The following is a 24,236-nucleotide window of genomic DNA, read 5'->3' as shown; positions in this document are numbered from 1 at the left end:
TTAAATTCATGATTAATCGTTGTAAAAAATTGCGAGCAAATTTATTTTTGTTTGTAACGTTGTACTCGTAACGAATACATTTATATTAAATTATTTAATTAACGTTCCTAGAATTAATTTATCGCGTAAAATACAATTATTTTGCATGAAGAAGTGCGTTCGAATTTACTCGAAAACCGCAACAAGGAAGTGTTTCTCTTTGGTCATCGACCAAACGATTATTGCTTAGTGTATTTTACGCCTGTTTGGCTACTAAAACATGTTGCAAACACGCGCGTCATCTTCGCGAGCTTTAGCCACAGCTCTTACGATAGTCCATAGATCGTTTCTACTCAACTCTTTTCCGATCTAACTTCTTAATTCTTAACCTTCTAGGTCTTATTTAAAACAACCCCAAACGGTTGGTATCTTGAAATTTTCTGTTCTGAATACAGCTCAATCGGTCCCAGCGCAATTGGAATCACGTTGAGCTATATATACGTATACTTAGTCTGGCCATAAATACTGTTACAATGAAAAATAAACAAAATATTACATTTGAATTTGGAATCTGTCATTTTTATATGATTGCTCATTGAGTTTTCTCATTTTGGCGCCAATACATTGTACAATATTTTGCGATATTAAAATGGAGTGGGGTGATAAAGAGAACCGAATCGCTGTGATTGCATTACACAAAGTAGGGATGGAGCCAAATGCAATTTTTAAAACTCTCCATACGCTTGGTATTAGTAAAATGTTTGTGTACCGGGCTATTAATAGGTGCAATGAGACCTCCTCTGTTTGTGACAGAAAAAGATCTGGCCGTCCACGTAGTGTTCGTACGAAAAAGGTGGTCAAAGCAGTAAGGGAAAGAATTCGAAGAAATCCTGTCCGAAAGCAAAAGATTTTATCTCGGGAGATGAAGATAGCACCTAGAACCATGTCGCGTGTTTTAAAAGATGACTTAGGACTTGCAGCCTATAAGAGACGTACTGGTTCTTTCCTAACTGATAATTTAAAAGATAATAGGGTGGTAAAATCGAAACAACTACTGAAACGGTACGCAAAAGGGAGGTCATAGAAAAATTTTGTTTACTGATGAGAATTTTTTTACAATTGAGCAACATTTTAACAAACAAAATTACCGTATTTATGCTCAAAGCTCTAAGGAAGCGTCCCAATTAGTCGACAGAGTGCAACGTGGGCACTATCCGTCTTCAGTGATGGTTTGGTGGGGTATTAGCTATGAAGGAGTGACTGGGCCATACTTTTGTGAAAAAGGTATCAAAACATCGGCACAAGTGTATCAAGATACCATTCTTGAGAAGGTAGTGAAGCCCCTTAATAACACCATTTTCAATAATTGAGAATGGTCCTTCCAGCAAGACTCGGCGCCAGGTCATAAAGCTCGGTCTACGCAGTCTTAGTTGGAAACGAACGTTTCGGACTTCATCAGAGCTGAAGACTGGCCGTCGTCTAGTTCCGATCTTAATCCGCTGGATTATGATTTATGGTCAGTTTTAGAGAGTACGGCTTGCTCTAAACGCCATGATAATTTGGAGTCCTTAAAACAATCCGTACGATTGGCAGTAAAAATTTTTCCCATGGAAAGAGTGCGTGCTTTTATTGATAACTGGCCTCAACGCTTAAAGGACTGTATTGCAGCCAATGGAGACCACTTCGAATAAGCTTTTTATACTTAATTTTTTTTTATATTTATGTATTAAACTAACACACTGTAAAAGTAATAAATGTTATTTGCAATACAATTTTTTTTCCTTTGTCTCAATATTTATGATAAGTATATATGGGTCTAGTAATCGCGTATCCTCAGCTGGACCGAGAACCTGTCCCAAAACTTGGGCCTTGAGATTTATAGAAATCATGCAATAATGCACGTCATCGCCTACGTCAGACATTCTTAGTATCGTACCAATAAAAGAATTTATTAAAATTATAATATTTTTTAATTAATGGATGGATTAAATAAGATTAGATACACACGTGTGAACGAAACGAGCTTTGGCAATGTCTGAGGCATGTGCGGGAATGTGACTGAGAAAGCTTATTTATAAATCTCACGGTTTTTTTTAATTAGGTACTTATATCAGTTTTATGACTTTTTTTTCCGTAACTTATCACATTATTAGGGTGTATTGTAAAGGTTCCCAAATACGAAGTTAAATAGTAGAGACAAAAATTCATGAAGTGGTAACGTAAAAAAAACACTGGAAAATTATTTTATCAACGACATTTTTTTAAATGAATATCAATCGACACGCGGCATCTATGATACCAAAGGAATGCGAGGAACGTTCGCCGACCCACTTTGCATTACAATGCGGGTTCTGGAATTATAAACATACCAAAAAAGCTACAGTAACCATATATGTGGGTAGTAGTAACATTCACTTTAATTTAGTAGTTTGTTCTTGTTATTAGTGTATAGTTCAGTATAGGTAATGTAAGCTAAACAGAATTCCTCTCTGTCAAGTTTTGTTAAGTTCTTCGTTTAAAGATCCACCTTAAGTAGCCCTCTGGGACGCGTAATGCCAAATAAATGTCCGACACTTGGCACCTACATATTAACCGAGCCATACACAACCTTTCACCGGACTTGCAGAGCAGCAGCATAATTAATTATAAATTTTAAGCTCTGAAAAATAAGGTCGGAATTCCAATGCGTGGTAGTTAAAACGTAACCTAAAAAGTTTCAGTTCGGAATCTGTCAATTATAAATTTAAATTCGACTAGTTTTTTTTATGGTAATGTGCTTAAAAAACACCATTAATAAATTATATTATGTTTCCTACTTGTTTGATGCGTAGAGATGGGCATCTTGTCAATAGAATTTGCATGGAAACGACTTACCAGTGAGAAATAAGTAAATGTTCAATAATATATGTTCGGTTCTTGGTTTATCTATACTAATCTATACTAATATATAAATCTACAGTGGTTTTTACGGATGTTCCGTTATAACTACTAAACCATGCATCCGATTGACTTGAAACTTGGTATACATGTAGAAAATACATGTACTTAATGGATAGGCTATTTATATGACTGTTGGACTTCCTAATAATAATGACAATAAATAACAATGTTAATTTTAAATGCCCAGCGAAGCGGGCGAGTACGGCTAGTGTGTATATATATGCTAAATTAGAGAAGCACTGAGTTCATTTTTAAATTAATCGCAAATAATATCTATTCCTGAATATTTAGTAGTGTTCAAGTTACCTGATTATTTCTGCCGAGAAGCAGTAATACATTTCGGTTTGAAGGATGGGGCAGCCGTTGTACTGTACAAATTGAAACCTTAGAACTCATACCTTAAGGTAGGTGGCGGCATTTGCGTTTTAGATGTCTATGGGCTCCGGTAACCACTTAACACCAGGTGGGCCGTGAGCTCGTCAAACCAGTCGTCCACTCGCTATAAAATAAATTGGTGACTTGAAAATACTTGAAATACTCAATAATAACCTTCGTTATTCATGTTGTGTTATCTATGGGCGGTAACTACCTAATATCTGTTGGTATAAAAGGTTCACAACCACTTGATTACTCGGTCTCTCTTTGGATATCGGGTACCGATTTGTGACCATTTTAATAGGCGCGTAGTCTTGATAATTTAACCTCTTTAAAAGATACCTGACCTAAACTTTCGTTGTTTTTGTGAACCACATCGATAAGGCTACACGGATCAAATGATATTAAATATTTATCGAACGACGTAGTAAAGTGCGTTGCCCCGCTTCGTACACATTCAAGGCTAGTCTGCGATGTGTTTATTTGTGCTGTTTTTTTTTTCTCTCGCGCCGATCGTTCTACGAGCCAAATGTATTGGATTGTTGCTAACCCACTATTGAGTTTCTCGCCGGATCTTCTTAGTGGGTCGCGATTCAGATCCGGTTGTAGATTCAACGAAGCAATGCTCTTGCTATGGCTAGTGTTAGCAAATTCAATCAAGTTGAGCCCGTGAGCTCACCTACCGATCCACGTGAAGTTGGAATAGCCCCTTAGGCTACCAAGAATTAGGTAGAGAAAAAAAAGATGTTTCTATAGAATCAAATGAGTCGACTATTATCAAAGCCGGCAATGTGACTTTTGGATAATTATTGGTAAATCAGAAAAACGAATTATTGACTTTGTATTCCATTGGCAGTCACCAAACTCTTCTGAACGACATCTTAGATAAATAACAGGTTAACTATTAACCTTTATTTAATGCAGGTTTTGAACCGTATTCTTTGAAGGAGACGATTATATTCAAATCAATCTGTATTGAAATATCAATAATTTTTTTTTGTCCAAATGCACAGATTGCCACCTTTGATAATAGACGACTCAAATATTCATGATATAAACTCTATTGTTACGAGTGAATTCACAATACGATCCCTGCCATATTTTCATTGATGTCTCAGGTAATGCACAAATCTATACCGTGTTTTTACCTGTATATATTTTTTCAATACAGCAACGCACCTACCGCATCTCGGTCCTCACCACCCATTTTTGGCTGGTTGAGAATACCTTAGGCGTAAATGCCGCCACTGTATTCTTGCGCATTAAGTTAATTTATCGCATTAAGTACTATTGATCTCATTCACTCTTTGTATTTGTAAAAATCTGTCTTACGTAGTAAACTAATAGGTTATTTATAAAATTATGTTGTATCTGTTAGTTTTCCCGAATGAAAATAGATACTAAATATACCAATGCTTGAATTTGTGGAGTTTGGTTGAAGCATATCGTTAATGGTCAACAGATCCATAGACCGTTCGGACTGAATCTTCCGACCGCACCAACTTTATAAGGTCTCAAACATTTTCAACAACTCTCACTTTAACAAATTTAACAACTCTCGGAGCCCATTCATTCAATTGAGTCTCGTCTTCGAAATCATCCTTTACGGTATAACGAGGTCTCTCGACAGTTATAAAGGTCGATTCAGCTCACACCTGACGCTTTGATATTTATATAAGACAGCTTTTGTCACCAGAGGTCACGTGCTTCTTATATGATCTAGCACTTAGCTAAACGCAAGCTGTGATTGGTTCCGATGACAGGCGAGCATACGAACCGCCTCGGGCCCAATACGCCCACACAAGCAACCGCGGTGACCGTGAACATAATTCATATTCAATGAGTGCAAAAAATAATGTAACTGGTCCACCAGTATCGTATCTACATTAGCAGTTAAACAAAACACAACCGGGATACCGGCGTTGAAAATGAAACAATAAAAAAGTCTACTAAACTATGTAGTAAAACGATTCAATAAACTGGCAACATCGTGTTATCAAATCTCAGTGCGTTGTACCCGTCGTCATTCGAGACAATAATGTTATCGTAAAACATAGAAAGGGCCTCGTTAACCGTTTACGATCCATTAATGTTACAATACTCTAAAGATGGCAGTAAAATTTATTCAAATACTCACTCCATACCTTGCGCTTCGTAATAGAACGTTCAAGATCTTTCGAGAACATCAAAATATGGCTTCTTCTATGGCGTAACAAGGAACCATAGTCCCTGAAATAATAAGGTGACATACAATGTCATTAACATTAAATAATTAGTACCTATTTAGGTTTGAAGCTTGAACATACCTTAGATATAGATTACAATATATTTGAAATCCAGCGAGCCTTTATTTTGTGAAACGTAATCAAATTTAAGGGGCAAGATGTGAAGACTTTTTTTACATATCAAAATATATTTTATCTTTAACCAGTGCAATACTGTTTTTATTTACTCTCTACAAAAAGATAAAATCGTTTGATTATGGCGATCGAAGAAGTATTTTTTTAATTTTGTCCTCGTCGGCGAGATGGCGGGGTTTTATAATCTTCTGTATTACGTAACATGCTTTTGGCACACTGGTAAACTCTGAGAAAAAGAATAAAATTAAATAAGATCGCCTTAAGTAGGTACTACTTTCAAATGCGTTTATACATTGGGCAAAATAAAAAATTCCAATGCCTATACTGTAACCCTAAACTGTATTATAAATAAAATTAAAGTGCCAGTGCATTATTACGGAACGAAACGTTTTTTAGCTCATTTGGCTGTTTGCATTTTGTTTAATGGCCTTTTACACCGAAACTATTTAGAGTTTCAGCATGAAAATTGTAAATAAAAAAATAAAAACGTATAATTGTTTTTTTTTTTTTTTTTAACCTTATAGTCAGTTTCGTGAGTATCGTTAACGCCATTAGCCACTTTACCCAGGGACGTCTTAAAGTAGGCTGGGGCCCTTGGGCACACAAGAATTTGAGGCCCTTTTGGAAAGTAAAAAAAGCTAATTATAATAACATTTTTTTACTGAGTATGACCATTTATTATAGGTAATCAAATACGGAATGATATAATATGTCATTAATGATATTAGATGCTGCTGGTTTTTTGGTTACGATCGCTAAATGGTGTACTTAGTAAATTAGGTAGGATGCGTTCGGAAATATTATTAATTAGTACAGTAGGAATAGGCGCAGTCATCGATATAATAGCGTAGTAGGTATATGCCTTGTAAATAACCTTCTGATAAGATTACTGATTTGTGAAAAAAGGGTAATGTGCCCGACAAAAATGTTTTGAGAATAAATGTGTGAGAGAAATTGTCGGTCCTTAGGGCCCCTCTGGGGGCCCTGGGCACGGGCCCCGTGTGCCCTTATGGTAAGGACGGTATTGACTTTACCCTCTGCCCATGATCGTTAATCTCACGACCATAGCCGGACCATAGCTCGCGTAACTTTGACCATCCCAGTGTTGACATGCTTTTATTAGCTCGGTTTGTGTATCTGTTTTATGTGACGGAATGATTTAACGTCATATTTATCAACTTCAAGACGTTCGATTAACTTGAAAAATTTGCCTCGCATCAAGGACCCGATCTAATTAAAATAGTTTTGATACTTTGGCTTAAAATCATCGATTAACAAAAATGTTTTTTTTTTTGTTCATTCGAACCAAATGCTTCATTCAGTATAAGCATGTCTTTTTTGTTGTTGAACTATAACTCCATAATTCTATTCTTCACTTCGTTCGCTTTTTAGCGTGCATAAAACGTCATTTCGGATCCTCCCAATCCACTACCGGTCATCGTTCTGGTCGAATCCGTCGCTTGCGACGAAAGGCTCTGCGAGTAAATTAACCCACATACACAGCCCGCTGAATTTCTCGCCGGATCTTCTCAGTGGGTCACGTTTCCGATCCGGTGGTAGATTCTGTGAAGCACTGCTCTTGCTATGGCTAGGCACGTCGTCAGGCTTAAGCCCCGTGAGCTCACCTACTTGTTAGGTTATGCTAACATAGCCTCTCAAGGCGATCAGCTAAGGTAGGAAAAAAAACGTGCATAAAACTGAAGAGCAGTGCCATCTAGTGACACTGGATAGAAACAAGACAAAATGTTGCGCTTTTTACTATCTTATTCTGTAAGTTTCGTCCCTGGCAAATATAGTCAATATTTTCCAATCTACAATTTTTTTTCTACCAATATGCAATCCATATCTATTGGAAAGCAAAAATGGAGTGAAACTAAAAAGGTGGATAGCCCTTATTTTATAGTTTTCTTCATTATTATGAGAATACATCCGGTATTTAACATTATGTTGTTCGATTGATATTTAAATAGGTATTTTTTTTATATTTAACATTAATCTTTTAAAATAATTGACAGAACCCAGAATCGCGTCAACGACAATTTCCATATACACCCATAAATATGGTTCCGAACAATTACTATTCGGACCGTGGCTAGAAGATATTCGCTATGAAAACGTCACACATTGTAAAATATGAAGTAGCCTGTTTAGTATCGACTATCGAGAAATACTATCTATCTATCCATAAAACATTTGTCAACGATAAAAGATAACATAAGGCACACACACACGCGCGGTCGTGTAAACATTATTAGAGCCGGCAACTGGGTCACGGAGAGACCAAGGTCTGAGCAGTCGTCACGTAAGGCCCTTATCAACTCAGACCCTCTGTGTTGCTATTACCGGCTGCCTTCTTAGATAATCTATATTAGAAATGAGACGCGTAATGTTATCAAAGCGTTTTCACGCATTTGAGTGTTGTATCAGCCTAGCAGTAGCTTGAAATACATACGATGGTGGTAGGACCTCTTGTGAGTCCACTATTTCGACCGTGAAGCAATAATGCGTTTCGGTTTGACCCTTGGGGCAGCCGTTGTAGCTATACCTTAGAACTTATATCTCAAGGTGGGTGGCGGCATTTACGTTGTAGATGTCTATTGGCTCCAGTAACCACTTAACACTAGGTGGGTTGTAAGCTCGTCCACCCAACTCAGCAATAAAAAAAATACTTTTACAATTTATCCGTTTTTGCCATCACTAATCTCTTGGCATGGACGACACTTGACACGCATATAGACCTGTTATTACACTAACAGGTTTATTGGTCACAATAGTCGTGTCCAGGACAATAGTTTGGTCCCAGGTCGAGTGTAACATGACCATTTTCAAGAACTAGCCCATTTTGGTATTGCTAAATGAACTAGACGGGAATCGACAAAAACCATATTTCAGGGCGTGTTGGTCATGGATAATTCAAGCCACACGCCAATGAGCTTAATAATTATTATAAGTTTAACAGTATTGTTGTCTTGCTTAAAAATGGTATGACGGAGAGGCTGGTTCTATGGTGTTTTTAAAATAATGACGTCAGCGTCATGCGTAACATAAAGGAAATAGTTAACTTTAACTATTTTTAGTTAACTAAATAGTGACGTTGCGCCGACAGGTATATGAATGCCGTAAATTACCTACGCTTTATTAGTGATTGTTATGGCTTTATTAGTCTTTACTGGTGGTAGGACCTCATGTGAGTCCGCGCGGGTAGGTACCACCACCCCGCCTATTTCTGCCGTGAAGCAGTAAAGCGTTTCGGCTTGAAGGGTGGGGCAGCCGTTGTAACTATACTAAGACCTTAGCAAGGTGGGTGGCGCATTTACGTTTTTCATTTAAATACATTTTATGCCCTCCATAATCAATAATTTAATTTCTAATTTCTAGTGTCCCAATTACACTCAAAATGAGATTAAAATATAAATATGAGACTGACCTATCTGAAAATAGGCGGTGGCATTCACAGTCCGTGAACCCCGATAACCCTTTAACATCAGGTGCGCCGTCTGAGCTAATTAAATTACAAAATAAAAGCGTAATCTTATTAAAATTAAGTCAATTGCGTTGCTCCAGCGATTGTATAAGACATATTATAAACACGAACGATTAATTCTTCAAACATTTCTTGATGTGAACGACATTATTTGACCTTTTTATTGTACAACGCGTTGCGCCCGCGATCTCGTACGTGCAAACAAGCATCATCTACGCATCATACTTACTCTACCAATCTTATACTTTTAAACGAGCAATTCTTGTATATATATAATCTGAATCTCGGAAACGGTTCCAACGATTTTCATAAAATTTCGTATACAGGGGATTTCGGGGGCGATAAATCGATCTAGCTACTACGATTTATTTTCAGAAAATGTTGTTTTATTCGTGTTTTCAATAATCAACTCTTCCCGACATCTATTGGCGAATAATAATACTATTTTTCTTAATTGAGGGCAACTAAACGCTTTAAAGACACAACAGATGGCGTTATCAAAAAAAAAAAAAAACGAGCAAAGCTCGGTCATAATCTAGTATTAATGTAAATGTCAATGACAGAATATTATCTTTTTTTTTAAATATTTGTAGATGGATTGAAACAAAAATAAATGTATTACAAAGGTGTCGTCTGTTAACAAACATGATGTGTCGTCAATTAGATCGAGTAATGTTTTCTTCAATATTGACAAAGACAAAATCTTAATGCGTTTCTAGAGATAATTTTCATTAAATCACTCCAAGATGTTTTCCGTTTGCTATGTCACGCCGTTTGCGAGATTAAAAAAATAGAGGGCTTAGCGATAGACCGGAGTTCGTTTTCTGTTTCAAAACAATATGAATAATCAAATCAAATCAAATAAAATAAAATAAAAATTATTCAACATAAATGAAAGTACATACTTGTTGAACGTCAAAAGAACTACCGCCAATTCACAAGAACTAGCCTCCGTCCTGAGAAGAATTGGCAAGAAACTCAGCGGGCATGTCTTTTTTTTTTAAATATGTTTTTTTTTATATATTAGATTTTATTTTTAAATATTATATTCGGTGATATAATAAATCGGTAGGCAGCGGCTAGGCTCTGCCCCTGGTATTGCTGAAGTCCATGGGCGACGGTAACCACACACCATCAGGTGGGCCGTATGCTCGTCTGCCTACAAGTGCAATAAAAAAACTCGTTTCAAACTCCTTCCATCAAATATATAAAATCCAGTACTTCAATCGTAGTCACACTAAAATAAGTTGTCATTCTGAACATTAGCACCAACGCACAGATAGACAGACAAAAATCTACCCGTTTTCATTAATATACCGTGTCATGTATGTAAATTTTTGTTGAAGTAATTAATTAACTAATTTAAAAACAAGTCTTGCACGGAAGCGTATAAAAGCAATGTTTATGTAAGTGACCCACGTGTTCAGCTTATCTCAATTGTAGACTGTTCTTGTTGAAGGGATCTTATTCTGAAGATTTACTATAAGTCTTGTAGTATATAAGACAAAGTCTCATAGATTTATAGGATCTAGCAAATATATAATTTGCACTGCGGCATTGCACTTCAGACCAGGTTTCTGTCGTCACGATTAGCGATGAGCCAGTAGTTCTAATAAAGACGTGGATATCGTTTAACAGCCGGGACTTTGTAATAAGCTAAAAAATACTGCTCCTCTTGAAACGTTTTTCGAACTAAGCGCCGAATACAAAATCTGCGTGTGGTCTTGGCATTTTTTAATTAAAGCAAAACTTTTACGATTCCCGTCGTCCGTGAACGCACTAGTTGTATTTAGGCAAAAACTTTAATAAGCCATACTTGAATACCACTATATCTCTTGTCGCTTAAGAGCACTTTATCGTAGGATAAGTTTTTGTATACGTCGTCGGAGTCGGCCGGAATAAGTGTGTCTTGCGCAACAAGTCCGGCCCTGTGATGACCTCAATTAAAATAATTTCCTGCGTAGACAATGTCATCAACCTGTGCTTTAGATTCTTCCTGTAATATTTTATAGAACAAGTAACGTCGTTTGAAGCTAGCTCCGTTGCACTTGTAGGAAACAGCGAGCAAGGACGAGCGGTCCGCCGGCGATGCGTGACTGAAATTTCCTTTTTTTTAATACGCTTTTATTAGCTTCAGACGTATGTATGTATGTAACGGAATCTTTGAACATGATTTTGACCCCCTTCAAAACGTCGGATTAACTCGAAATTTGGTATACTTATTAAGGACCGGTGACAATTAGATATTGAAAAAAAATATTGAAAAAATTTAAATTCAACTAAAACAATGTAAAATAAATAATAGTTTAAAAAAACTAACAAAATACGCTTTTATAGAAAAAATAACAAAAAAATTGAAAATAAATTTTAATCAAATTTATTACATGGTATCAGTAGTTATAAATATTTTATGAACAGATATGAGTAGAAGGGTTATTTTGATAATATCCTGAAAAGCACCCCACGCTTTTTTACAATAAAATCATTTTTTCTCATACTATTACTATTTTTATACTATACTCTATACTATTTTTAATTGAAATTTATTAAAATTTATTTTCTATTTTTTAGTTGGATTTTCTATAAAAGCGTATTTTGTTAGTTTTTTTTGTTGTATACGAAACAATCGTAAACCGATCACCAAATAATAGTTAAAGTAGCCCGCTGAGTTTCTCGCCCGATCTTCTCAGCGGGTCGCATTTCCGATCCGGTAGTAGAATCATTCGCGAAACATCTATTTCTGAGTTGTTAGGTCTCTTTTGGAGGCGCTCGGGCAGCTGTTAGCAAATCTCACCTATCCTGGTTAAACTGGAAAGGCCTTCGGGGCACCAGTAATCCTTCTATCGACAAAAAAAAGTAAAGTAAATGTTAACACTTTGAGCGCCATATGAAAAATCGAGTATTTTCATTCAGGCCACGGTGCTCACCGGGGAGCCTTATCTTACTGAACCATTCGAGCAATAAGGATCACCCGTGAGTCTTTTGTAATATCTAAGCCAGGCGCTAAAAGTTGCTAATTTTTATTTTCCGGCAAAAATTATCGCCTTTTATAAATTTTAGAATGGAAGTCTCCAGTTGATAAAAATTGCTGATTCTCTGTACGACATTTTCAAGATAAACTTGCATATATACAAGTTCCGAACAACAACACTTGGTGCAATTTTACCGAGCAATTTCACCTGCGCGATGGAACACGAAGGTGGGGAAAACCTATCAATATCACAATGCAACTTAAGTGTAACGTTTGTCCCACCATTTAACCGAAACGCATACGTGTTTATCGGCAGGAAGTAACAAGGATAACGTAAACATAATATATATTTGCGTGGGCTTACCTAGCCCTCTCTTTCAGCACTAATTACGAATTTTTTACAGGTTTGACTTTTATTACCCTCTTTCATGTTCGTAAACACGTGTTTGACACGCGTTTCCTTATAAACTTTGGGAACTGCCTACGGAATTTTGAGCACCAACATAATCACGTGACTTGGTACCTACTTAGTACACCGAGCGTTTCAACTTTCAAGCTCCGCTTTCGGTAACCAAGTCTACGTGAACTTTACCTGCCGTGAAGCAGTAACGCGTTTCGGTTTGAAATATGGGGCAGCCGTTGTAACTATACTGAGACCTTAGAACTCATATCTCAAGGCTGGTGGCATTTACGTTGTAGATGTCTATGGGCTCTGGTAATCACTTAGCGCCAGGTCGGCTGTGAGCTCGTCCACCGATCTAAGCAATCTATCTATATATATAAAAATGAATTGCTGTTCGCTAAAACTCGAGAACGGCTGGACCGATTCAACTAATTTTGGTCTTGAATTACTTTGAAAGTCCAGAGTAAGTTTAAAAGGTAGATAAATATGAAAATGCTCGGAATGAAATAAAAATAACAATTTCGTTTTTCCTTTGATGTGTCCCCCGTCGGACGGATTCCTTTTTTTAGTTTCAAGTTTATTTTATACAAAAGTTTAGGTATTTTATTTATCGATTGAGGCACTACGAAGTCTGCCGGGTCAGCTATATATAGTAAATAAATAAAAACATTCAGAATCTAACGCCGTTCGTACAAAAAGAGCGCATACATCCGCTGCATGTCATAACGTACCGGCCACAGAACTAGCTGAACTAGAACAGATTACAACACAGTAACGTTATCAATAAATTTATGTCCCACAAACGACTTGGTTCGTGCGACTACTTCACTAATAAACTTATTGACAATATTTCTGTCGTGTACAAACATCCGTCGGTGTCTGTTTGTCTTGCCCCGCGCAGCACGGTCACTAACCCATATTGATATGTCCGTTTTCTTGTGAGAGTGGTCGCTGTTTGTTTGATTCCGGTATTCAAAAAGATTGATCTGAATAAATATTTTTATAATAATCTGTGGATTCCGGTAAACAATGAATCGTAAGTCCAATTGAACTACCGAAGAATCTTCAGAGGAACGTATATGATATGAGTGTGTCTGGTTTGCGAGAGGGTACCTGTACAGACCCTCTGCTCTGTAGGTAGAGTTCTTCGAGGTGACTCCATTACCATCTCTGCCTCAGCCGACCTAATACTTGGAACTACCGTGATCATCTATTCGCGCGTTCCACATCCTCAAATAATTTTGCCTATAAGAGAGCTAACTCCAAAGCGTGGTGCAAGGCAAATTTATTCGAGAAACTTCTAACCGTCCTTCATTGTGTGACAGACTTTATCAATTTGGTATTTGTGTTTTTTTTTCATAGCTCAGATGGGTGAACGAGCTCACAGCCCACCTGGTGCTAAGTAGTTACTGGAGCCCATAGACATCTACGACGTAAATGCGCCACCCACCTTGAGATATGTTCTAAAGTCTCAGTATAGTTAAAACAGCTACCCCTTCTTAGATTACTGCTTCACGGCTGAAATAGGCGGGGTGGTGGTACCTACCCGTGCGGCCTCACAAGAGGTCCTACCACCAGTAAATGTGAGTGTTGTACAAATCTTCTATCTGCTCGCACGATGGTCCAGATCCACAACCCGCTGGATCTCAATAATGTGCTCATTTGAGAGGAAAAGCTCATAAAGTCTGTGCGACGCTGTATGCTGACTCTTCCACCCTTAAAACTGATGAATACATCAAGACAATAACGGACAGGAACAGGCTACCCATCCGAACTCACTCACAGTGGGCGACTATGGGCTTAACACGCCGTCAGCGATGGGCAGAGAATCCTGCTACCCATACGAACGCGCTCACATAACACATTTATCTCTGTCGTAGACAAAAAGTTCAAGGCCAAATCTCTCAATAATATCATTCGGACATCCTATTTCATAACAACGTAACAAACAAAAAAAAACTTTAAAAATTGAAAATACGTAACCTAAATAACGCAATACATTGTTGTTACAATACATTACATAACGTTATGCAAACAAAACTGTGACATCAATATATGTTAAATAAAATTTACTTGGTTCAACTCTATCATACACATACTATGCATTAAACATTCTTACGTCCACTATACTGTGTTGAGTATAAAAAAAAATCGTATCACGTGGCTAACCACGACGATAGAGAATGATAGCGTACATAATACATATTTATGTAGGTACGTGGGTATAGAATATTACATAGTCTTACGACAATCGCCCATTTTTTTTTTGTACGATCACGTAATGTTTACATTGTGTTTATAAAATTGATAAATATTTCATAAATGTCAGTGTACTAGCGGAAGTCACTGTGTCAACTGTCAACACAATAAGTTTTAGCTCGTTGACGGAAGCATGATTACAAATGTTTATTTAATTGGATTTTTTTATACGTACTAAGACATAACTAAATAAATGTATTAATCACGCTAAGATAGCAAAAGCTTTCTCGCGATTAATTTATCATGTATGTATACAATTTTTTTTTTTGTTTTACCACAAATTGGCTGTAACTAGAGACAATACTTCGATTAAACTGATACATTTTAGACTAAAATGCTGAATGAATTGAAATAAACATCTTAGTTATGCAAGTGCGAGGCATTAACGATATCCTTAGTGGCAGTCTGACGGACGATACCTGTGTGCTTAGTGCGAGTTTTTTAACGTTCTCGATAGCGTAAAAGTTAGACCAATTTTGTATGCAGTTGGAACAGCGCCCCTAGCGGCAAACGTACGCAAACGATCCCATTCCATACAAATATGAGTTAACTTTTACGCTATCGAGAACGTTAAATTACTCGCACTAAGCACACAAATCGCTCGGTACTTGGCGTGGACTTTCACCGTCGCGGCGATGTCGACCGATAACCGATGATAACGAGGGTCGGCTCTCGGCTGCGGGCAACGACCTCGAACCTGCACACACGTACGCACGCTGCAGTTAATTGAGCTCGAACGACACGTCCTATTGATTCGCGACACCCTGTTTTCTTTGCGGCCAGCGTTTAAGTTATTTTTCTCATATGGTTTGGCTATTTCCATGGCATTCTCCGTGTCCTTGAACGACGGTACCGACTTACGATCGATGGCGGTAAAAGGCAGAGCAAGCTACGTAAGTTTCAGCGTTTATTAAACATGACTATAGGTTGTTGAACGTTTCGTTAATTGGATTTTGTGATGTACTGATAATTATCGGGCTGATAGAGTTGACTACTCGTAGATAAAACACTGCCTATGTTTAATCGTTATTTATCTTGGATAATGTAGATATATTGTTATCATTATGTAGCCTAAAAAACTTTAAATCTTCAAACAGTCATTCTTTTGCCCCGAACGAGCTCCCTCCTCCGATTACTGGCTCGGCGGCGACGGCAAAACGCCGAAGAAGAGCTCTCCCTCTACCGTTCCGCCGCCTCCTTCCGTGAGATCGTGGACTCGCAAAAATCTAGCGTCGGCAGCGACAGATCCAGTCCTATCTTCGTGACGAGGATGTGGCGCTGCTTCGCAAAAACGGGGCAATACGCGAGCGTGTGCTCCGCCATGTCCTGGTCGCAGCCACTGCAGTGGTGGCATTTCGGCGTCGTCTCCCTCCGGGCGACGAGCTGCAGGTAGCGGCCCAAAACAGCCGTGTCCCGTAAGCACCTGTGTCGCTCGGATGGTGAGACGTCGCGATTCAATCCCAGGGGACCGAGCGGATCGCCTCGACGGTCCGTCACCCATAAATTGGAGCCTCCGCGCTCGAATTTCCCTGGAACGGAGGTCGCAACGTTGTCGCGGGTCAATGTGACGCCATTCGGGAGCCACGCATAGCACCACCGACCGCACCACCCCCGTGTAGAGCTGACGTACCACCGCGTCAGGCCCCCCGACGTTCAGCAACAGCCGTCTCAGTGAGCCAGCGGCCGCCATCATTCGGGAACCTAACTTTTTAAAGTGAGCACGGAAGCTCCAACGACCGGCCAATACGAGACCGAGGTACCGCAACCTAGTCTCGACGCGGACGCCTCCTATCACGGGGTGGGCCCCCCGAGGCGGCGCTAATTGTACCACACCTAGATAAAGAAACTTCAAGTTTAGTTTTCTTAGCTACGTCTTCAATTGTATTACAGATGCAATAATTAAGTTAATTAAAATCTAAATATAGCTACTGGACTATTTGTGGTGTTGCAACTTACCGTTTTTGTGGTCGGCTCCGGTCTGTTAAGCACGGTGCTTAAGCACGTTTTGAACTTCACTAGGGCAGGATAAGCGTCGATTTACACAATGCAAGTTTCTCAGACACTATCGTCGAGTGATCATTAGCGCAACCCTGCTGTTACACAAATCTAATGACTCCAAATTGAACTAAATTATTGGCAGTGAAATTTGATCTTATAGAAAATGTTGAGGGCTCGATAAATCTTCAACTCACAATCTTGCTTGTTGAATATCCAAAGATGCGTTCTCAATCATCGATTCCAAAAAAGCCACAGTCTTGATTAAAACCAGCGAATCAAACTCACTGCGCTAATTATTCTTATTATTTTTGTGTTATTTTTCTATAAAACCACTGTAAAAAAGAAATACAAAATGAAATAATAGTATGAAACGGTTTAGAGCGAACATCTCATTCCCGCATCGTGCTGCCGGTAATACAGGGAATCTAGATCCGGAGCCAAATAACCGTGCTTCCGTGTGTGTGTTATTCTTATACATTGTTATTACTTGATTATATAATGTGATTAGTGATTAACTTTATTATATACCTACTTTCATGCGCACACGCTATGTTCACATTAGGCGACTGTGCTAACTTGTAATCGAGAAACTGGAGTTGTGTAAATCGGTCTTTATTTCTTTTAAAATTCTTTTCTTTTTTTTTTTTGAGAACATTGACCCTTCTATCGTTCGTAACTTCGAAGTTAGTTATGGTTCGTTATTTTGTTAGGTTAATTTTTATGATTATTTTGTTATGGTGTATCAACCTATTAAGTTTGGAAACTTGTTTAAAACAACAGGGTGTAATAAGATAAATATACTTGCCAAACATTTGTTGAATTACCGGCAAGATGTCGTAAAAATATTATTTTTTGGATTATTAATAACCTTAAAACACGCACTCTTTCTCGCCTACTCATCGGAGGCATTTTAAAAATAGTTTCATAATTTACACAGCTGATTATCCCACCTTGCGGACACCTTTATTAAACTGTTTTTAATATCAAGTGTATTTGGATTTGTGACAATTAAAATTCTACAGCTAAAGAAGATATCGCATTATTAGAATTGAAGTGGCTTAACTAAATTTTTTTAGAAAATGAGTTTTATATTTCGAACAACTTATAAACATGTATTCTATAAGTTTATAAAATGAAATTTTTAAATTTAAATTAATTTTTTAGTCTAGAAAAGGACAAAGTACACCTTTTATCACTTTTATAAATCAAGCGCATACTGTAAACTTTAAGGTATGCGCATTAAGGCTTAAAGTAATCGAAACTGAAAAAAATACAATTCTTTAATTACTATTTTGGCGTTTACCAAAAAACAAGAATTTTCGATTAAGCCACTTCGATTCTTTTTTTTTTATTGCTTAGATGGGTGGACGAGCTCACAGCCCATCTGGTGTTAAGTGGTTACTGGAACCCATAGACCTGGTGCCTACCCGCGCGGACTCACAAGAGGCGCTACCACCAGTAATTACGCAAATTAAAATTTTTGCGGGTTTTATTTTTATTACACGATGTTATTCCTTCATCGTGGAAGTGAATCGTGAACATTTGTTGGGTACGTATTTCATTAGAAAAATTGGTACCCGCCTGAGATTCGAACATCGGGGCAATGCTCAACACGAATGCACCGGACGTCTTATCCTTTAGTCCAAGACGACTAAATTCTGAAGGTGCGATATGTCCATTTTCCTTTCACCTTCGCGACATAACCTGGCGGTGGTCCCTACCTGTGCGGGCTCACAAAACCGCATATCATCAGTAATGTAATAACGAAAACTATAAAATGAATCACTCAACAAATTAATTAGCAAATCAACAAATTAAAGAGCGGACGGTTAGCGTGGTATGGACATGTGATGCGTAGAGAGAAGATGCATGTGACTAGGAGATGTATGGAAACGGTAGTGCAAGGTAGAGGGGGAAGAGGTCGACGGAAGAAGACATGGATGGAGTGTGTGAATGACGATATGAGAGAGAGAGAGGAGTGAGTGTTGAGATTGCGGCTGATAGAGGAGAATGGAAGAGAAAAAATAGCTGTGCCGACCCCACCTAGTGGGATAAAGTGGAGAAAAAGCAGAGATAAAATGAATCACTCAAAACTCATCAAATTTTTCACATTCATGTGTTTCCTTATTTAAATACGTGAAACTTGTTAGCTCTTTGAATATTAATGAAACTACTTTTCTATAAACAAATGTGTAGGGCGTCCCGTAAGCATAAACTATACAGTTAATTATAAAACTAACGATATGATCTCATACATTGATCTTGTCTAATACAATTTATGTCTGCACATCAAAATGCGATCCCATTGTGTGACAGAAATCTATAAATAAACAATATTCAGCTAATATAAATTCAATTGGAATAACAAACGCGCCTGAACCTTGAGTAGGTTTCATTTTGTGTGTTCTCGATTTTATTCTTTCCTTACATATATAATATATTTTAGTATTATTCAATACCCGCTATAGTTATACGAATGCTAATATCTTACGGAATGGCGTATTTATGTGGATCTGGGAGCATTCGGTGGCGAGTGCTGTGACTAGATCGTCCTGTTTTCTGCCGTGATAATGCATTACAGTGTAATTTTTTTAAAGTTTTTTTTTGTGTGACACATAAGGATTATAGGTATGTAATAGAAGCATTTTCATTAAAATTAATTTATTTAATAGCAACTTTTGTATTACTTGATTGCTATTAATTGTAAGGTTTTTTTTTCTTTTTGCGATTAGGTCGCGGCTTAATTTCAAAAGGTTTTGATTGTAATCTGATAGACGGCTACCCCGCCCTTCAAATCGAAACGCACTAGTGCTTCACGGCAGAAATAGGTAGGGCGGTGGTACCTACCCGCGCGGGTTCACAAGACGCCCTACCACTAGTAATTACGCAAAATTTCACTTTTCAGGGTTCGTTTTTTATTACACAATGCTAATAATTCATACCTTCTTGCGGGGTTCGAACGGTACAATTACAGCGGGAGTCCCGGAGTTGTTTTCCCGAAGATTTAGAAGCTAGCTGTGGCTATTTCTGTTAATAAATTAGAAAATAATATTTTTTATTAATATAATATAAGATAAGATAAGATACAAGTTACTATACGAACTTCGATTTCTACAAAATGTTTGATAGAATTCCGCGTAACATCTTACGAAAGTATTTAATTCCATTCGGCTTTTATTGAAATAATTTACGATTGCTTCAGACAAAGAGGGATTTGACTCAATTATTCTGGAATTTTACAAGTTTACAAGAAACACGGAACAAAGGGAAACTCGTTTTAAAGTACTTTGTTATTTGATTGAATTTGAAAATCGAAAATTAATGTTTTAAAATTTAAATATTTATACTCTTTTGAAAGTTTTTAATAGGATCGTGAGCTGGAGTACATTTGTAGATATTATTGAGCCGTTGCGTTGGTACGGACAAAGCGAAGTTCCCTTATTCTAGTAAGATTTTCTTTCGACGTACTAACGGATCTATTCGTTGAAAATATTAATTATTGTAGGTTCGGAAAGGTTTGCCCTTTAACCCTTATTATTTAGAGATGCAAAAGAGGAATGCGTTTGTGTGATATAAAAAAGTCGTCATGGCCTAATTGTTATGGCGGAGTACTCGTGTCGAGCGTTACTGGGGTTCGGAGTCTGCAGTTCGGTTTTTTTTTTTAAACATACCTTACATGTTTTTGACGTGAATCTTAAAAATTAAGAGGGGCGTGTTTCCGGGTACCACTCGTATGGCTATTGCCGGCGTGTGACAATCATACGCTTTGGTTAGAATATTAAGACAGGTGTTGAGAGGTATTGTACCCACAGTACAGGTTTAACTGGTGGTAGGACGACTTGTGAGTCCGCACGGGTATTTATGCCGTGAAGCAGTAATGCGTTTCGGTTTGAAGGGTGGGGCAACCGTTGTAACTATACCGAGACCTTAGAACTTATATCTCAAGGTGGCGTATTTACGTTGTAGATATCTATGAGCTCCAGTTACCATTTAACACCAGGTGGGCTGTGAGCTCGTCCACCCATCTAAGCAATAAAAAATAAATAAATAAAAGTTGAGACTTCACAATCCCATGTCTTAAGTTGCGGTGGTATTCACATTATTTGTTCTTGTAACTATTTCTTATCCCCCAGTCATAAAGCTAGTAAAGCGGTTCGTTTTTTTTTGCCATCAGTTTGCTTAGTGCGCGTTTTTTAACGTTCTCTATGGCGTAAAAGTTAACCCAATTTTGTATGCAGTAGGAACAGCGCCCCTAGCGGCAAACGTACGCAAACGATCCCATTCCATACAAATTTGAGTTAACTTTTACGCTATCGAGAACGTTAAAAAACTCGCTCTAAGCACACTGACGACGGAACTCCAAAAACGAGCGGCGAGGGATTGTAACCGGCGCCATTATTCATATCACCACGTCGCAAACTCATAAAAATAATATCGTTATCAAACAATTATTGTACGCGGCTACTCACTGATTATTGGCAATATTACTTTGTAGGCTAATACGTAATTCACTTAATATCCGTGTTATACAAACGTTTATTAGGTTACGGCATGAAACGAACCAATTGAATAATGTTTAGACATGTGCGGATGAAATATAGAATAGGATGAAGTAACTAGATGATGACGGTTTTTTTTTGGTAACGCCATCTTGTTGTGTCTTAAAAGCAGTTAGTTCCTCTCAATTAACAAAAATAGTATTATTATTCGCCAATAGATGTCGGGAAGAGTCATAAAGTTCATTATCGATAAAGTTGATTATTGAAAACACGAACAAAATAACATTTTCTGAAAATAAATCGTAGCTAGATCGATTTATCGCCCCCGAAATCCCCTGTATACTAAATTTTATGAAAATCGTTGGAGCCGTTTCCGAGATTCAGATTATATATATACATATATACAAGAATTGCTCGTTTAAAGATATAAGATAATAACATTGACTCTTTTATTTTGATACTTCAATTAATATTGTTTTGAAATTAATTGATACAAAGACTTAAACATGATGCGAAGTATTTTATAGAACAGCTCGTTCCGAAATAAACTTTATTTTAATCGTATTCGTGAGACGATTCTGATGGAGATTCTAAATTATAAAAACACGTGTGGCACTCGGGGACTGCCGCGGTAAAACTGTTGCCTAGCTTTTTTATCAACTTATGCAATTATAATTAGACAATAATAATTTAATAATAAAACAATTATAAAATAAGACCACGCTATATTTGTAAACATGAACAAAAGCAAAACATTAACTGTCCCCTTCACACTCATAAGCTAGACCGCGCGAGAGAGAGATGGGCAGACTTTTCATGATGCCCATGCACTGCGACGTCATGCCGCGTGTTTATTCACAAACTTCACAAACACTACACAAGCGCAACGTGTGAATGTGTTGAACGCAAGCTACAAGGTAAACGGAGTGGGGTGTTAGGTTTTATTTTCGTTACGGAATTTGGTCGCCGCGCTCTAAGCCCGCGATGAAAGCTATGCAATAGCTTAAAATTTTGCATTTTAATAACTCGACAGAATATAATAATTATTGCCAACGTTGGATAACTTAACAGGTAATTAACAGATAGGAAATAACGGTCCACCCTAAATTCGCCTTATATATATTTTAAAGTATATATTTTGGATATTTTTAAATGGTAGTAGAACCTCTTGTACGTTCGGGTAGGTACCCTGCCTATTTCTGCCGTGAAGCAGTAATGTGTTTCGGTTTGAAGGGTGGGGCGGCCGTTGTAACTATACTCTCAAAACTCATATCTCAAGATGTCTGCCGGCATTTACGTTGTAGATGACTATGGGCGCCGGTAACCACTTAACACTAGGTGGGCTGTGAGGTCGTCCATCCATCTATGCAATAAAAAAAGTCTAGATTGGGAGACCAGTTCACGTTCTGCCTTAGTTAAGTAATTACTAGGTTAGATCCTACTGGTTATCTTTTTTTTTTTGACACGGAATTCCCGATTGACTCCAATCACTGCCTAAAATAGTAGTTATAAAAAAAAAACTCCAGCATCTCACACTTATGTTTCAAAGAGCGTGTCGTCTTTGTTTTGCAAATTCATGCAACTCAAATTACCGTCAGTAGGGTGATTCATTCGTACGATTGCATTACGATTAGCTTTTACATCGTAACGATAACTTAGCTCTCGGCAACTGAAAATTTATTACATATAAAGGTTTGTAACAAAATTCACTACGTACATAAGTCGCTTTGAAGAATAGATTAGACATCAAATCTATGTATGACGCGAAGATACGCGGATTGTGGTGATCAAAAGATATGACACAACACATCACCTAACACTTTATTCATTAAAATATTGTAGTCTGAGAGCTAATATTAATGTTATAACAATCATTCAGCTTTGATATGATGTAATAATCGAATGAATTATCAGATTAATTATCCAGCAATTAAAAACAATGTTTTAACCCGACAGATAATCTTTTTTGTATTTATAGATTTTTTTTTATCGCTTAGATGGGTGGACGAGCTCACAGCCCACCTAATGTTGAATGGTTATTGGAGCCCATAGACATCCGCAATGTAAATGCGCCACCCACCTTGAGATATAAGTTCTAAGGTCTCAGTATAGTTACAACGGCTGCTCTATCCTTCAAACCGAAACACATTACTGCTTCACGGCAGAAATAGGCAGAGTGGTGATTGATACCTACCCGTGCGGACTCACAAGAGGTCTTACCACCAGTAAATATTTTTGTATCTTTTGTATTACAGTTATAAACTACATACAGCTTTGTATAATTTTTTCGTATTGTGTTTATATTCGAGAAACATCCCTAAATGACGTGCTCGCGCCGCCGAACCGCTTCGAATGTCGATCAAACGCGTTACTTATTCATTCCCGATCGCTATAGTTTTACGATCGCGAATTATAGCCATCACTATAAAAACGTGATTGCGATCTGAGCCGTGAGTCAGCTTCCTCGAAACATTATGTAATGTTTGAAGGATGTGCGTTGTTGTCAGGCGGGTGACAAATTGGTTCGTGTCTGCCAATATTTAATGACCTTAGTTGCGCATTATGTTTCAACAAAGTCTTTCGCCGCGAAGCAGCGAAGGACAAATAACACGCCATTTCGGATCCTCCCAATCCACTAACGGTGCTTTTAGGTACCTCAAGCACCGGTCACCGATCTGGTCGAAGGGTTCGACTATTCAATTAACCCACAGACACAGCCCACTGAATTTCTCGCCGGATCTTCTCAGTGGGTCGCGTTTCCGATCCGGTGATAGATCCTGCGAAGCACTGCTCTTGTTAGGACTAGTGTTAGCAATGTCCCCAGGTTGGAGCCCCGTGAGCTCACCTACTCGTTCAGTAACGCTGGCATAGCCCTCTAAGGCTGCCAGAATAGGTAGGAAAAGAAAAAAAAGGACATTTTTATTACCATAAAACTGACATCGGTATGACTTGCACTCGAAATACAATT

The 24,236-nt window shown here is 37.8% G+C and overlaps 1 protein-coding gene across 7 annotated transcripts in view; it reads left to right on the top strand.

Annotated features, from left to right (window-relative positions):
- The window catches only part of LOC101735802 (nuclear factor of activated T-cells 5), a 122,511-nt gene that overhangs the window by 74,407 nt on the left and 23,868 nt on the right, over positions 1 to 24,236 (top strand). The window contains exon 1 of one of the 7 annotated variants that reach the window (XM_038021748.2): positions 19,289 to 19,397. The exons of the other annotated variants lie outside the window; for them this stretch is intronic. The gene's annotated coding sequence lies outside the window, so the exon portion shown is untranslated. Of the gene's footprint in view, positions 1 to 19,288; positions 19,398 to 24,236 lie in introns of those variants that run through there. 7 annotated transcript variants of the gene reach the window in all.

The sequence above is a fragment of the Bombyx mori genome, chromosome 4 (assembly GCF_030269925.1).
Source record: "Bombyx mori chromosome 4, ASM3026992v2".
Taxonomy (NCBI): domain Eukaryota; kingdom Metazoa; phylum Arthropoda; class Insecta; order Lepidoptera; family Bombycidae; genus Bombyx; species Bombyx mori.
The sequence above is the reverse complement of the archived record's forward strand: the minus strand, read 5'-3'. Positions and strand labels throughout refer to the sequence as shown.